The sequence below is a fragment of the Hermetia illucens genome, chromosome 2 (assembly GCF_905115235.1).
Source record: "Hermetia illucens chromosome 2, iHerIll2.2.curated.20191125, whole genome shotgun sequence".
Taxonomy (NCBI): Eukaryota; Metazoa; Arthropoda; class Insecta; order Diptera; family Stratiomyidae; genus Hermetia; species Hermetia illucens.
The window spans coordinates 75,548,901-75,565,224 of record NC_051850.1 but is presented as its reverse complement, the minus strand read 5'-3'; positions in this window follow the sequence as shown (position 1 = coordinate 75,565,224).

The following is a 16,324-nucleotide window of genomic DNA, read 5'->3' as shown; positions in this document are numbered from 1 at the left end:
CTGATCTGAATCAGTCTAGCAATGTCCTGCCTTAGTGAGTCCTGCCGACGTTCCAGACGAATTTTCCATGGTGGATCTCTTTTGTCACTCAAACCAATAACGCGAAAGCGAACCTTCTGACCGTGCAATCTGATAGCCGCAACTGCACCACAATACACAAGTGATTGTAGTTGCAGCAGCGACATATCAGCACACTGTCGAGATGCAATCTCATCATTGATTTGAGATAGAATTCCCGGAGTTGCTGGAGATGCATAGAGCCTGGGAATACCTGGTCTATGCAAAGGATCCATATCCGAGAATTCCATACACGCTCTTTGGAATTCGTCCCGAATCTCAGCGCAAACCTCAGCTGGACGGTGGAGAAGAGTGCTTCGGCGAGTACTGAACCTGTTGCCTGCAGTGCGGCGTGATGTTGTTGATGCCGCCGCCTCTGCCCCCATCGACTCTCGGTCACCAGTTTCCCCGATGACTTCAAGTCGAACACGCTCCCTGATGGTGACTGGGATTGTGTCGCTGCGAGTAATAAAGCGGTACTGGTCTGCGACTCGCTGCACAGTCACGTGCGCGAATTGCGGGAAACGCTCGACGAATCTCTGGTGCAACAAGGGGCGGTAAGATGTTGTACCCGCCCCCGCCGTTATTTCGTAGTAGGAGCGGATGATGAAGAGGTTCATTTCTTCAGTCCATTTCATCCGATGGCTACGCGAACCCGCTGAAGTGGTTGCCACAGATTGTGGCGAAAGAGCTGCAGCAGGCGGAGCTGTGCTCCTGGTCGTCGTGGCGCCTAGACGCCGAACCGCCCCACGACTAGCGGTTTCGACGCCGTGCTGTCCATTACGAGAGCCCGACCCAGTCACCAAGTCAGACGACTCCCGCCGGTTATCCGTACCGGACCTCAAATTTCTCCTTCTTCTCATTGTTGGTGGTGCATTTTATCCCTAGCTGCCAGGTGTTGAGATAGCTTCCTTAGTGAGTAATCTGCAAGACTGCAAAGTTCCTGCACTTTCCTCACCTACCCCCTGAGACGCTGCGGTGGCGTACAGCCATTCAGACTGAAGCTATCTATCCCTCCTCCTTTCACAACCGGGCTTGGGACCGGCTTCAGCGGAGTTTTATTATTATTATTATTTCCGAGTTATCACAATCTCGGCAGATGCCGGATTTTACCTAATGCTAGCATAAAGTGCCATTTAGGCTCGGACGATCCTACCTACTTAAAAACTGAAGGGGCGCTGGTGGTGGTGGCCGGTGGTAGGTCAGTGGGAGAATCCGTCGAGTACTCCCTGCAACATCGAGCACGTATGCAGAATGGTGTACTTCTGCATGGTTTGAACCAGACTGTGCGAAAGTGCCAGGACATCAAGGGAAGCCGTCAGGGATTTAGGTACAATACCTGTAGCTGACAATATTATGCGAACTACAACCACCCGCTCGAGACGCCAAATCTTTTTGATTTCCCGAGCCAATGGCTCATAGTTCACCTTCTTCTCCACGTATTTCCGTTCAATGTTGCTATTATGGGGGATAGCAACATCAATAATATACGCGGAGCGACCCGTCTTGTCAACTAGCAGTACATCAGGCTTGTTGTGTACAGTATGGCGATCAGTCAGAACTTGCCGGTCCCAATACATGCTGTAAGCAGAACTATCAAGTACTGCTTGCGGCTCATATCGGTAAACCGGACCTGTTTCCGTGATCAGCCCATGCTTGTATGCAAGGTTTTGATGGATAACCTTACATACAGCATTATGCCTGGTGATGTATTGCACCGGTGCCATAACAGTACAGCCAGAAATGAGATGGTCCAACGTCTCTAACGCCGAACCACACATTCTGCACTGGTCGTTCTCCACCCGTTCTTTTATGATGAGCTTTTTATAAGCTCGGGTGGCGACCACGCCATCCTGAATGGCACACATAAACCCCTCCGTCTGAGCAAAGAGCTCCCCAGCACACAGCCATCTGTTCGACAAATGCATATCGACAAATGGCTGCCAAAGACAATTCACGTGTTTACCGTGCATTGCCTTCGACTTCCATTCCTCGATCCGCTCCTGGTCCGACTTCACCCCACTCAGAGGATTGAAAGATCGATCCTTCAAGTTAAATGGAGTCAGTCCACAGTCTGCCTTACAGACAGCCGCATGCAAGGGACTCGCCTGCTCTTTGCTGTAAAAATAAGCGCGCAGCGAGTCGACTTGGCGATGATGTTGTGCCGCCACGTCAACCACGCCTCTACCTCCGATGTCACGAGGCAGGTTCATCCGCTCCACGGCAGACTTTGGGTGATGCATTCGGAATTTGGACATAGTTGTCCGTATCCGCCGCTGGACGTTTTCCAGGTCGGTCTTCGTCCACGGCAATATTCCGAATGCATAAGCCAGTGAAGGGATGGCGAATACATTCAACGCGCTTATTTTATTCTTCCCCGAGAGATGCGATTTCAGCACCAGCTTTACACGTCCCAGGAATTCGGACAGCAGAGCTTCCTTCAGATCACCAACTCGAGCATGGGTTCCTTGCAGAATTCCTAGGTACTTGTAGAAGTCTGTCTCGGTCATAGCTTCGATGTGGAGGTCACCAATGCTATGTCCGGCATGCGGCTCGTGATGACCTTTGCGAATGGCTTCGATTCGATATTTGTCTAATCCAAACTCCATCCGAATATCACGGCTGAACATGTCTATTATTCGCAACAGACTTCTAAGATGGTTGTCAGTACCAGCATACAGCTTGATGTCATCTAGGTACATCAAGTGTGTCAGTTCACACTTAGCACGTAGGCCATATTTTATTGCAAAACCATGCCCTCTAGCATCATTCAGTAGCCATGAAAGGGGGTTGAGTGCCATACAGAACCAAAGAGGACTCAATGAATCCCCCTGGAAGATGCCCCTCCGAATTCGGATGGGCTCTGAGGTATTAGCACCCTCAGATGTACGGACTGACAAGGTGGTATGCCACCCTTCCATGACTGTCGCCAAAAACTTTATTAGTTTCGAATCAATGCGATACAGATTTAGGCCTTGGCATAATCGATATAGCAACTGAAGAGGTTTCTTTGGCCTCTAGTTGCTTGTCCTACAACTACCGAGTCGATAATGAGTTGCTCTTTGCAACCCCTTGACCCAACTCGGCAGCCCTTCTGCTCCTCGGACAGAATGTTGTTGGTCTCGAGGTGCGCATTGATCCTTCCACTAATAATGGACGTGATGAATTTGTAGAGGGTTGGTAAGCAAATGATCGGTCTTGTGTCTGCGGGGTCCTACACCGTCTCCTTCTTAGGGATAAGGTAGGTTATCCCCGCAGTGAGGAAAGGTGGAAATTCCTCCGGCCGACTCATGACGTCATTTATACTGCGTGCCAACCGACTGTGTACGCTGGTAAATTTCTTATACCAGAAATTCTGTACCCGATCCAGACCTGGGCCCCTCCAGTTCTTCGAGATGTTTATGGCTCGTCGAACTTCCTCTTCGGTAACATCCGCGAAATTTATGCCCGGTGTTCTGGCATGGCGGGTGCCTTCGGCGGTGATCCACTCAGCATGCTCAGCATGCTGGGCAGGTAACCCCCAAAGTCCACCCCAATACTCTTTCGCTTCCGTCACCGAGAACTGTATTGTCTGGGCGCTCTGTTGGGATTCGTTGAGAGATCTGAAAAAGCTCCCCTGGTTCCTCGCGTATGTTGCATTCTGGACACGTCTGGAATAACTTTCGCCATACCGTCGTAACCGACTGCATATGACAGAAAGTTTCTGTTTTAGTGTGTCCAAAATTTCAACTACGGGTGTCTCACAGGGGATGACATAGTTCCGGTAAACCCTCTGCACTTTATTTCTCACCCGTCGGCTGGCATTGACAGTGCTGATCTGAATCAGTCTAGCAATGTCCTGCCTTATTGAGTCCTGCCGACGTTCCAGACGAATTTTCCATGGTGGATCTCCTTTGTCACTCAAACCAATAACGCGAAAGCGAACCTTCTGACCGTGCAATCTGATAGCCGCAACTGCACCACAATACACAAGTGATTGTAGTTGCAGCAGCGACATATCAGCACACTGTCGAGATGCAATCTCATCATTGATTTGAGATAGAATTCCCGGAGTTGCTGGAGATGCATAGAGCCTGGGAATACCTGGTCTATGCAAAGGATCCATATTCGAGAATTCCATACACGCTCTTTGGAATTCGTCCCGAACCTCAGCGGAAACTTCAGCTGGACGGTGGAGAAGAGTGCTTCGGCGAGTACTGAACCTGTTGCCTGCAGTGCGGCGTGATGTTGTTGATGCCGCCGCCTCTGCCCCCATCGACTCTCGGTCACCAGTTTGCTCGGTGACTTCAAGTCGAACACGTTCCCTGATGGTGGCCGGGATTGTGTCACTGCGAGTGATGAAGCGGTACTGGTCTGCGACTCGCTGCACAGTCACGTGCGCGAATTGCGGGAAACGCTCGACGAATCTCTGGTGCAACAAGGGGCGGTAAGATGTTGTACCCGCCCCCGCCGTTATTTCGTAGTAGGAGCGGATGATGAAGAGGTTCATTTCTTCAGTCCATTTCATCCGCTTCCTACGCGAACCCGCTGAAGTGGTCGCCACAGATTGTGGCGAAACAGCTGCAGCAGGCGGAGCTGTGCTCCTGGTCGTCGTGGCGCCTAGACGTCGAACCGCCCCACGACTAGCGGTTTCGACGCCGTGCTGTCCATTACGAGAGCCCGACCCAGTCACCAAGTCAGACAATTCCCGCCGGTTATCCGTACCGGACCTTAAATTTCTCCTTCTTCTCATTTTTTGGTGGTGCATTTTATCCCTAGCTGCCAGGTGTGTAGATAGCTTCCTTAATGAGTAATCTGCAAGACTGCAAAGTTCCTGCACTATCCTCACCTACCCCCTGAGACGCTGCGGTGGCGTACAGCCATTCAGACTGAAGCTATCTATCCCTCCTCCTTTCACAACCGGGCTTGGGACCGGCTTCGGCGGAGTTTATATTCATTTAAGATATCTCAAAGAAATTTTCCCATAAACTCCACCACAGTGCTATGTGCAAGCAATTTGGAATCAGATGGCTCTCCACTTTCAATTATGTCCATCTCATTCTCATCGAGACAGCGGGCTATAAATGGGTTTCGGTGGTATTCTTGCCATAATTTAGCAAATTTTCAATATACGCTCTGTAGTGGTAATTGTGTCAGTTTGCCTTATTGGCTCACCATTTGACTGTATTGTACATTGTCTGAACATTATTATCGAAGATAATTATTGACAACACCAACTGGTGGAGCACTCGCGCCTTTAGTGCGGGCGCAGTTTGAAAATACCAAGTGCTATTATAAATTGTCAAGATCGATGTATAAATAAAAATATACACAGTAAAGTAGATTACAGAGAAGGTCGGGTTGGCCAAACTATGTAATAGTCACCCGTTTGATAGCGTTAAGATCTATTAGCCGTTATTAAGCTAGCATTAAGTAATCATTGTCTAGTTGTAAGTCACTATCAGTAAATAAATGAAATGAAAATGAAACTGGTGGAGCAACTTTATCGTACAATTCCTCCATGACCTAACGACAGCTATGGGCTTGTATGCTACTTCCTCTGTTTTTAAAATATTACTTTGAATTGGCGAACTTGAGAAAAGATCCAGTTCAGATTTCATGCACTCTTTGTACCATGATATTTCTACTTATCAAAAATGTCTATCACACGTTTACGTATCTGGTTTTTGCGTTGTTTCCCTTGTTTTGAAGACGGTGATTTTTTAACAGCTTTTCCTCCTTTAGAATAGTTTTCGCGTTTAAATTTCGAAATCGATCTTGATTTTTTCGCTTCAAAGGAGTTAAGTCTTTTTCGGGATGAACGATTATTGATAACAACATTGAGTAAACCTCTGAACAGTTTATTTATAGGTTTCTGCCTTAGCTCCCGGCAGCAGTTTTATCCTGCCTCTTTAGAATGATCTGCCTCGTCTTCTTTTCTACCATAGATATTGCCCTTATAGACTTTCCGGGCTGGATCACCGTCAGTCATACGGATTAAGTGACCCGCCCAGCGTAACCTATTGAGCCGGATAGTCGGATTTCGTCGTTATGTAGAATGTAGAATTGTCCATCCGCATGTAGGGGGCCAAAAATTATTCTTCGGCGGATTCTTCCCATGATGACGACATCGTCAGAATGGGCCAGTAATTGGGTGGACTTAAAGAGGATCGTACCTCAGCATCACGGATCATTTTCTCGAGAGCCAGGCTAAAGAGGACGCATGATAGGACATCCCCTTGTCGTAGACCGTTGTTGATGTCGAATGGTCTTGGGTCAGGGTCAGCCTAGTCAGTTTTATCAATTTCGTCGGGATACCGAATTCTCTCATGGCCGTGTAGAGTTTTACTGTGGCTATGCTATCATAGGTGGCTTTATAGTCGATGAAGAGATGGTGCGACTGATGTCCATATTCCAACAGTTTTTCCATCGCTTGCCGCAGAGAGAAAATCTGATCTGTTGCTGATTTGCCTGGAGTGAAGCCTCTTTGATATGGCCCAATGATGTTCTGAGCATATGGGGCTATCCGGCCTAGCAAGATAGTAGAGAATATTATATCTTATAGATGGTACTCAGTAACGTGATACCCTTTTTATGTATGAGACAGATAATGCCTGGCAAAGCCAGTCGTCAGGCATTGAGTCGCTGTCCCACACTTTGAGCATAAGTTGAAGAACCACTTGGTGTAATTGGTCGTCTCCATATTTCACGAATTCGGTTGGAATTCCATCGGCTCCTGCCAACTTATCATTTTTAAGCCGGACTGTTTCTTCTATACTTGCCAACGAGGCCCTGATATGTTCTGACATTTATCAAGGCTGAGAGGTGGCGGCGTTCGATCAACACGTGGTTAATCTGGTTGAAAATGATCTCGTCTGGAGAGACCCACGTATGTTTGTGGACCGCTTTCCGCGCAAACCAGGTACTTCCAACAACCATTTCGTGTGACACGTGCTAACTGATTAATCTGCAGTCCGTTATCGTTTGTTTTTTGGTGTAAGCTATGGGAGCCAACGTATCGCTTGAATACGGGCTCCGTCCCTACTTGGCTGTTAAAATCCCCAAGTATGATTTTGATATCATATCTGGGACAGACTTCGAGGGTTCGTTTAACTGCCTCGTAGATGGTATCCTTCTCCGACTCTGCAGTCTCCTCTATAGTGGCGTGAACGTTAATGAGGCTTATAATTCTAAATTTGCCTCGCAAGGGCAGAGTGTATAGCCGTTCGCTTTTGTTTTCAAAGCCGATAACAGCAGGTTTCATTTTTTGGCTGACTAAGAAACCTACTCCGAGCACATAGTTTACTGGATGGCCGCTATAACATATGGTGTAGTGACTCTTCTCCAGGAAACCCGTCCCTGTCCAACGCATCTCCTGTAATGCTGTTACATCAGCTCTGGAAGCTTCATCTCTGCACAGGGAGCGTACATTCCATGAGAAAATGCGCAAATTGTTATTCCGTTGTAGTTGTCGAGTTTGTCGTTGTATTATCCGTCCAGTTCGAGGCTCCTGTTGGATCTTCGTAACTTAACGATTATCAGGGAAATTTAATAAGAAGAGAGTTTTACGAACCGGAATTGCTACCAACTAAACAGCCAGATGCATATCTTGTAGAAAAGATATTAAAACGAAAGGGGGAGAGAGTTCTTGTCAAATGGAGAATACGACCGTCTGAAGACTTTCATCCATCTAAACATTGACCATAGAAAGGCTCAGAAATTTTTAAAAAGTGGATTTTTCTATACCGATTGAAAAGACTATGTTAAGTGCTATTTCTGTGCGTTAGAAATCAACACAATCCCTCCGACATTGAAGCTCAACATCTGCGTCTCTCATCAACATGTGTTTATGTCAATGGAAAAGGTGTTGGCGGCCGAGTGTTAAATCAGCGTCTTTCAAGATTATCAACTATATTTTCAACTTAATGAAACTTATAGTAGCAGTAGCTATCGCCTTGGAATTCGCTTATTATACACACCAAAACTGTGTTGCCTTCATGAAATGTTGAGAGATGCACACTTTTCAGATGTACAGTAGAAATACAGTATCGACTCAACACTGCTACCGATAAAAGACTTACTCATAAGTCAATAAGTTACACATATTGTTAATTCAAAAGAAGATTGAATATCATGAAACTACATATGTATAAATAAGTAAAATAAAAATTTGAACTTTATCGACGAACGTTTTATTCAAACTCAATTCTATTTCACCTAAGCTAGTAATGATAACTGCGATATTTGTATCGATGGCAAGCCCAACACCAAAGTCTCCAGTTTAAGTCGAACCACCAAAGTACCATCACTAAAAGTTATTATCAACCTCTCCACTTAAACCTCACTACCGAAGGCTACCTCCAAAGCTTCGCCACCAAAGCCCACCACCAGAGCTCACCACCAAAGCTCATCACTCAACCTCACCACGAAAGGTTACCACCGACGCTCCTCCCTTATCAACCCCGCACCAGAGTCCTAAGGCACAAGAGCTCAAATCCGAATGCATAAAAGCCCCTTCCAAAATGTACCACCCAAGCTCCCATCGAAGACAGGCATCAAAATTCTCACCGAAGACACGCACCAAAGCTCAATGCGCAAACAGAAACATCAAAGCCCCACTAAGACCCAACGCAAGGCAACTATCTAAGACGCACACCCACATGCAAAAGCTCCTACCTAAGATACACCCCAAATGCTCGAGTGAGCGAGGTGCCATGGGTGAAAGGGGTTCGGAGCGCGCAATGAAGGTGGCGAGCGTGTAAACGATTTTCCGGACACCCATGACCTTGTACTTATGAATACATGATTCATCAAACAATTGTCTCAACTCCCTACATTTTATAGTGGGAACAGTAAAACGTAAATCGACTATATTCTACGTATCTCGAGAGCTACTTACTCTCTTTCTCAGTACTTAAGCTACCTACCTAGCTTTTTTCTTTAGCCTTTATCCCGTTCACAAACAGGGTCGGTTCGTCATGATAGCAGTATTCTTCATTGGCTGACAGCGTTGACCCGAGGTATTTAAATCGCTCAGTTCTGGGCAGATCACTGTCGCTAGCAATGATTGTGCCTGTTTCATGGAGATCAGTCGTCAAAAATTCAGTCTTATTCAGATTCAATCTGAGACCGTATTGCGTGAGGCGATCATTTCATTTTTGTCAGCAATGGTTGTGGAAGTGGAGGATGAGCAAATTCTTCAGTTTAAATCTGCTCGAAGTATTCTTGCCATCAAAGCAAAGTACGGTTCATGTCATTGACGCAACAGAAGTGTTCGATCGATATCCTGTGTACGTTCGTTTCGGTTTTTGGCAAGTCGAGACAGATTTCTTTCACCATCCCGAGTGTCTAGTTTATTGCAAGGATTTTCGGGATGGTCTGGTTGGATGACGGCGATCGCTTTCTTTGCTTCCTGGTTGGCTTTCTTATAAATTTGTCAATTGGCAAGCGTTTCATCGTCGAGAAACTTGTGGTAGAGGCGTTTCTTTTGACGGACCTTCATTTCAACATCGTTATTCTAAAGCCTGCGTGGCTGCTGAGGCCGCTTTGTGGATCGTGTCTTTCATTTGGTTCCACGATTCTTCGACATTCGTAATGGTCGGCAATCGTATGAGTGAGACCGTTTCTTCTTTCTTCTCACCAAATCGCCACCATTTAATGCGCCGCGGGCCAGTGGGTTCCTCACGCTGTTTTATCGGTGGCTTAATTAGCAAGACGGCAATCAATGGCCGATATTGAAGTACGATGATCTCATGAGGAACGGCTTTACAATCGGTGACGGTGGTGAAATGTTGGGGTCTTATGAGAATATAGTCGATTTACGTTTTACTGTTCCCACTATAAAATGTAGGGAGTTGAGACAAGACAAGATCTGAGCGGAAATGTGAAGGAGGTCTTTTAAATGTCTCGTGTTTGGGCACTTTGCGAAGATATGCAGAAGGTATGGGGAGAAAAGCCATATTGGCAGGAAGTGCAATAAGAACCCCAGATGCCTATTGTGCTAACGAAAGTGCTGTAAACACTTTTCAGAAAGAGGGGTTAGGTTTGGTTTTAGACGTGACCTTTTTCAGCCCTGCGCTGGCACGTGAGTAGTAGGTGATTCACCCTGCCATAGGACTCTTTGTGTTAGAGCGGTAGAGCATGAACGCTGAAAGCTCTGTATGCTGCCTCGCTCACTCGAGCATTTGGGGTGTATCTTAGGTAGGAGCTTTTGCATGTGGTTGTGCGTCTTAGATAGTTGCCTTGCGTTGGGTCTTAGTGGGGCTTTGATGTTTCTGTTTGCGCATTGAGCTTTGGTGCGTGTCTTCGGTGAGAATTTTGATGCCTGTCTTCGATGGGAGCTTGGGTGGTACATTTTGGAAGGGGCTTTTATGCATTCGGATTTGAGCTCTTGTGCCTTAGGACTCTGGTGCGGGGTTGATAAGGGAGGAGCGTCGGTGGTAACCTTTCGTGGTGAGGTTGAGTGATGAGCTTTGGTGGTGAGCTCTGGTGGTGGGCTTTGGTGGCGAAGCTTTGGAGGTAGCCTTCGGTAGTGAGGTTTAAGTGGAGAGGTTGATAATAACTTTTAGTGATGGTACTTTGGTGGTTCGACTTAAACTGGAGACTTTGGTGTTGGGCTTGCCATCGATACAAATATCGCAGTTATCATTACTAGCTTAGGTGAAATAGAATTGAGTTTGAATAAAACGTTCGTCGATAAAGTTCAAATTTTTATTTTACTTATTTATACATATGTAGTTTCATGATATTCAATCTTCTTTTGAATTAACAATATGTGTAACTTATTGACTTATGAGTAAGTCTTTTATCGGTAGCAGTGTTGAGTCGATACTGTATTTCTACTGTACATCTGAAAAGTGTGCATCTCTCAACATTTCATGAAGGCAACACAGTTTTGGTGTGTATAATAAGCGAATTCCAAGGCGATAGCTACTGCTACTATAAGTTTCATTAAGTTGAAAATATAGTTGATAATCTTGAAAGACGCTGATTTAACACTCGGCCGCCAACACCTTTTCCATTGACATAAACACATGTTGATGAGAGACGCAGATGTTGAGCTTCAATGTCGGAGGGATTGTGTTGATTTCTAACGCACAGAAATAGCACTTAACATAGTCTTTTCAATCGGTATAGAAAAATCCACTTTTTAAAAATTTCTGAGCCTTTCTATGGTCAATGTTTAGATGGATGAAAGTCTTCAGACGGTCGTATTCTCCATTTGACAAGAACTCTCTCCCCCTTTCGTTTTAATATCTTTTCTACAAGATATGCATCTGGCTGTTTAGTTGGTAGCAATTCCGGTTCGTAAAACTCTCTTCTTATTAAATTTCCCTGATAATCGTTAAGTTACGAAGATCCAACAGGAGCCTCGAACTGGACGGATAATACAACGACAAACTCGACAACTACAACGGAATAACAATTTGCGCATTTTCTCATGGAATGTACGCTCCCTGTGCAGAGATGAAGCTTCCAGAGCTGATGTAACAGCATTACTGGAGATGCGTTGGACAGGGACGGGTTTCCTGGAGAAGAGTCACTACACCATATGTTATAGCGGCCATCCAGTAAACTATGTGCTCGGAGTAGGTTTCTTAGTCAGCCAAAAAATGAAACCTGCTGTTATCGGCTTTGAAAACAAAAGCGAACGGCTATACACTCTGCCCTTGCGAGGCAAATTTAGAATTATAAGCCTCATTAACGTTCACGCCACTATAGAGGAGACTGCAGAGTCGGAGAAGGATACCATCTACGAGGCAGTTAAACGAACCCTCGAAGTCTGTCCCAGATATGATATCAAAATCATACTTGGGGATTTTAACAGCCAAGTAGGGACGGAGCCCGTATTCAAGCGATACGTTGGCTCCCATAGCTTACACCAAAAAACAAACGATAACGGACTGCAGATTAATCAGTTAGCACGTGTCACACGAAATGGTTGTTGGAAGTACCTGGTTTGCGCGGAAAGCGGTCCACAAACATACGTGGGTCTCTCCAGACGAGATCATTTTCAACCAGATTAACCACGTGTTGATCGAACGCCGCCACCTCTCAGCCTTGATAAATGTCAGAACATATCAGGGCCTCGTTGGCAAGTATAGAAGAAACAGTCCGGCTTAAAAATGATAAGTTGGCAGGAGCCGATGGAATTCCAACCGAATTCGTGAAATATGGAGACGACCAATTACACCAAGTGGTTCTTCAACTTATGCTCAAAGTGTGGGACAGCGACTCAATGCCTGACGACTGGCTTTGCCAGGCATTATCTGTCTCATACATAAAAAGGGTATCACGTTACTGAGTACCATCTATAAGATATAATATTCTCTACTATCTTGCTAGGCCGGATAGCCCCATATGCTCAGAACATCATTGGGCCATATCAAAGAGGCTTCACTCCAGGCAAATCAGCAACAGATCAGATTTTCTCTCTGCGGCAAGCGATGGAAAAACTGTTGGAATATGGACATCAGTCGCACCATCTCTTCATCGACTATAAAGCCACCTATGATAGCATAGCCACAGTAAAACTCTACACGGCCATGAGAGAATTCGGTATCCCGACGAAATTGATAAAACTGACTAGGCTGACCCTGACCCAAGACCATTCGACATCAACAACGGTCTACGACAAGGGGATGTCCTATCATGCGTCCTCTTTAGCCTGGCTCTCGAGAAAATGATCCGTGATGCTGAGGTACGATCCTCTTTAAGTCCACCCAATTACTGGCCCATTCTGACGATGTCGTCATCATGGGAAGAATCCGCCGAAGAATAATTTTTGGCCCCCTACATGCGGATGGACAATTCTACATTCTACATAACGACGAAATCCGACTATCCGGCTCAATAGGTTACGCTGGGCGGGTCACTTAATCCGTATGACTGACGATGATCCAGCCCGGAAAGTCTATAAGGGCAATATCTATGGTAGAAAAGAAGACGAGGCAGATCATTCTAAAGAGGCAGGATAAAACTGCTGCCGGGAGCTAAGGCAGAAACCTATAAATAAACTGTTCAGAGGTTTACTCAATGTTGTTATCAATAATCGTTCATCCCGAAAAAGACTTAACTCCTTTGAAGCGAAAAAATCAAGATCGATTTCGAAATTTAAACGCGAAAACTATTCTAAAGGAGGAAAAGCTGTTAAAAAATCACCGTCTTCAAAACAAGGGAAACAACGCAAAAACCAGATACGTAAACGTGTGATAGACATTTTTGATAAGTAGAAATATCATGGTACAAAGAGTGCATGAAATCTGAACTGGATCTTTTCTCAAGTTCGCCAATTCAAAGTAATATTTTAAAAACAGAGGAAGTAGCATACAAGCCCATAGCTGTCGTTAGGTCATGGAGGAATTGTACGATAAAGTTGCTCCACCAGTTGGTGTTGTCAATAATTATCTTCGATAATAATGTTCAGACAATGTACAATACAGTCAAATGGTGAGCCAATAAGGCAAACTGACACAATTACCACTACAGAGCGTATTTTGAAAATTTGCTAAATTATGGCAAGGATACCACCGAAACCCATTTGTAGCCTGCTGTCTCGATGAGAATGAGATGGACATAATTGAAAGTGGAGAGCCATCTGATTCCAAATTGCTTGCACATAGCAATGTGGTGGAGTTTATGGGAAAATTTCTTTGAGATATCTTAAATGAATATAAGCTCAGTTCATTTTGTCGCTAGAAAAACCCGAATTTTACTTATATTGTAAAGACGACTTTCAGCCATCACTAATCAAAATTATAGAGGCGACAATGTATATAAACCATGTAACTGTCAATTCCAACATCTTACTTGGACATGAAAGTGTTTTCCAAAGATCTAATGCATTATATCCATATAAACGTGTAGAAGTGAAAACACACATTTTCACTTTCACTCGATAATGCGATGATTGGACAATTATCTAACTTGCTGGTGTTCGATATGGTAGGCAAAGACGCATATACTGGAAAAGGGTAGAAAAATTCACACAAATTTAAATACAATAATATGACAAGGTTCAATTTATCAATTAATGGAGTACAAGTACCAAACCAACCTCTAGAGCTTAATTATTCTCTTTAGTACGCGAGGATAAATTTTTCGATAATGGAGCGTTCTTGTTGGCGTTTGACAATTCGGACAATTCCTACAATTCAATATGTGGAAGTCTACGGAACCAGGGCTCGATTAGGATCCAGGGGCGATTCGAAGACGCTCTAAAGAAAGGCGTCAAATGCGTTGTTTATGCAGAGTATGCTAGCAGTATCGAGATAGACAAGGCTCAGAATGTTTCACGAGCTATAAAAATCTATATATGGTACTGACTCTCCGACATTCTTCCACATTCAATCAAAAGTTGAAATGAGCTGATTAGTGAATTTAAAAAGGTGTCGTTCGCTGACAATTCCGCCAATCACCAAAGACCAGCTTCTGGAGACCTGCGGTAGAATAGGAAACAATAAAGCCCCAGGACTGGACGGAGTACTGAATAAGGCCCTTAAGGTTGCCGTGAAATCTAGACCGGATCTGTTCACTGAGTTGTTCGAACTTACACATCCGAGGTGATATTTCCAGCGGCATGGAAGCGGCAGGAATCTCAGGTGAACCGTCCTCATACAGACCCATATGAACACTGTGGCGAAAATTTTAGAGCGGGAATCTATAATAGATTACTCCCGGTTGTTGAGAGCCAAGGCCATGATAATATGATCAACAGGTACGCTATAACCAGGAAAAGGGGCACAATAGTTCTTCAAGGACGCTGTGCGACTTTCCCTTAACAGAATAATAATAATTGATGCCATGGAATTGGTTACCGGCTTGTCCGAAGACGCAATTCACCCAAAGGGTAGTACCAGCAAATGTTGCGTGGTAGTAACCCGGGACGTGAAGAATGTATTGAATTCGGCCAAATAGAATCTCCTAGCGAAGGTTGATATTCCCATCTATCTCGCTGCTATCGTCGATAAATATTTAGCTGAAAGGAGACTCTGCTATGGCACGGATGCGAAACTCCAGGAGCATGATGCTTTCGTGGGTATCCCGCAGGGCTCTGAACTGGAACACCATGTACAACGATGTACTTAATCTTCCACTTCCAGAGGAAGTCACGTGGTGGGTTACGCTGACGACATAGTGCTGGTTGTTGTCGCAAACCATCTCCAAGATGCTGAATTGTACCCATTCGAGGCAATAGGAACTGTTAAAAGATGGGTAGAGAGCTCTGATCTGACACTTGTAGAGGAAAAATCGGAAGCGGTCCTCAAAATACATATGTCAATAAACTCGTTCGTCGATCGTTTCCTGAAATCCTCCGTGAAGTATAGCTTAAGGGAACTGAGATTTGTTTTAGAAATTTTGAAAGTGGGGAGACGTGTAAGTTGTTTTTCAAATCTAAATATTCCACTTATTGAACCAACAAGCCTGAGCTGGTGGCAACTCGCCCGAGCTGTCAAATCAGTTTGATTCCACTGAATCGTGTGGCAGAATGTACAAAGCGTTCGTTCGCTGAATCGTTAGGAAGAAAGTTGGGAAAATGAAACTTTGGCGTCGACGAGGCGCAATAGGCTGTGATGACAATTAACAACCTATAAACAGACGGTTTATCTTCTTTTACTTTAGCCTTTGTCCTATTCACCAGGGAGTTGACTCGTCGTGATCGGTTGTGCCATTTCTCTCTGTCAAAGGGCTGGTCTGGATGCAGTCGCAAGTGTTTCAAATCTTCATCCAGCGTGCCAAGCCACCGCTGTCTCGCCCGCTTCTTGGTCGCTTACTATCAAATACAATGTGAATTATCTTTGGTGCGAGTCACGTTCCACAAACAATGCAACCCTATGTCGATCGCGAATATCCTAATTTCGGATGTGACCAAGGCGAAGCAACATCGTCTCTATTAACGCGAGACAACCTGGATTGTCTGAGAGAAGCTAGGAGAACACCATCCGTATATAGGGCAGCGGAAGGTGGATGTCCCGTATGGCAGTGTCCATGTCAAAAATAAAGAGAAGCTGTAAGATGGCGCTTCCTTGGTGAACACCGATAGAGGCATGAAGCAGTTTTAATATATCTGCCTTACTTCCAACTTTACTTTTCAGATCGTGGTAGAGTAATTTAACCCAGCCCACGAGGTGTTGTCGTAGAGCACACCAGATGAGTTTGTGTCGCACACGAGGACAGCAACCAGATCGGAAGGTGATTTGAACATTCAGCAGAACTACCTTTCTTTTCCATATTGAAACTACGGTGCTTTCTTGCCAGTCAGATGATGTAGTATCTGCTTCAATAACCC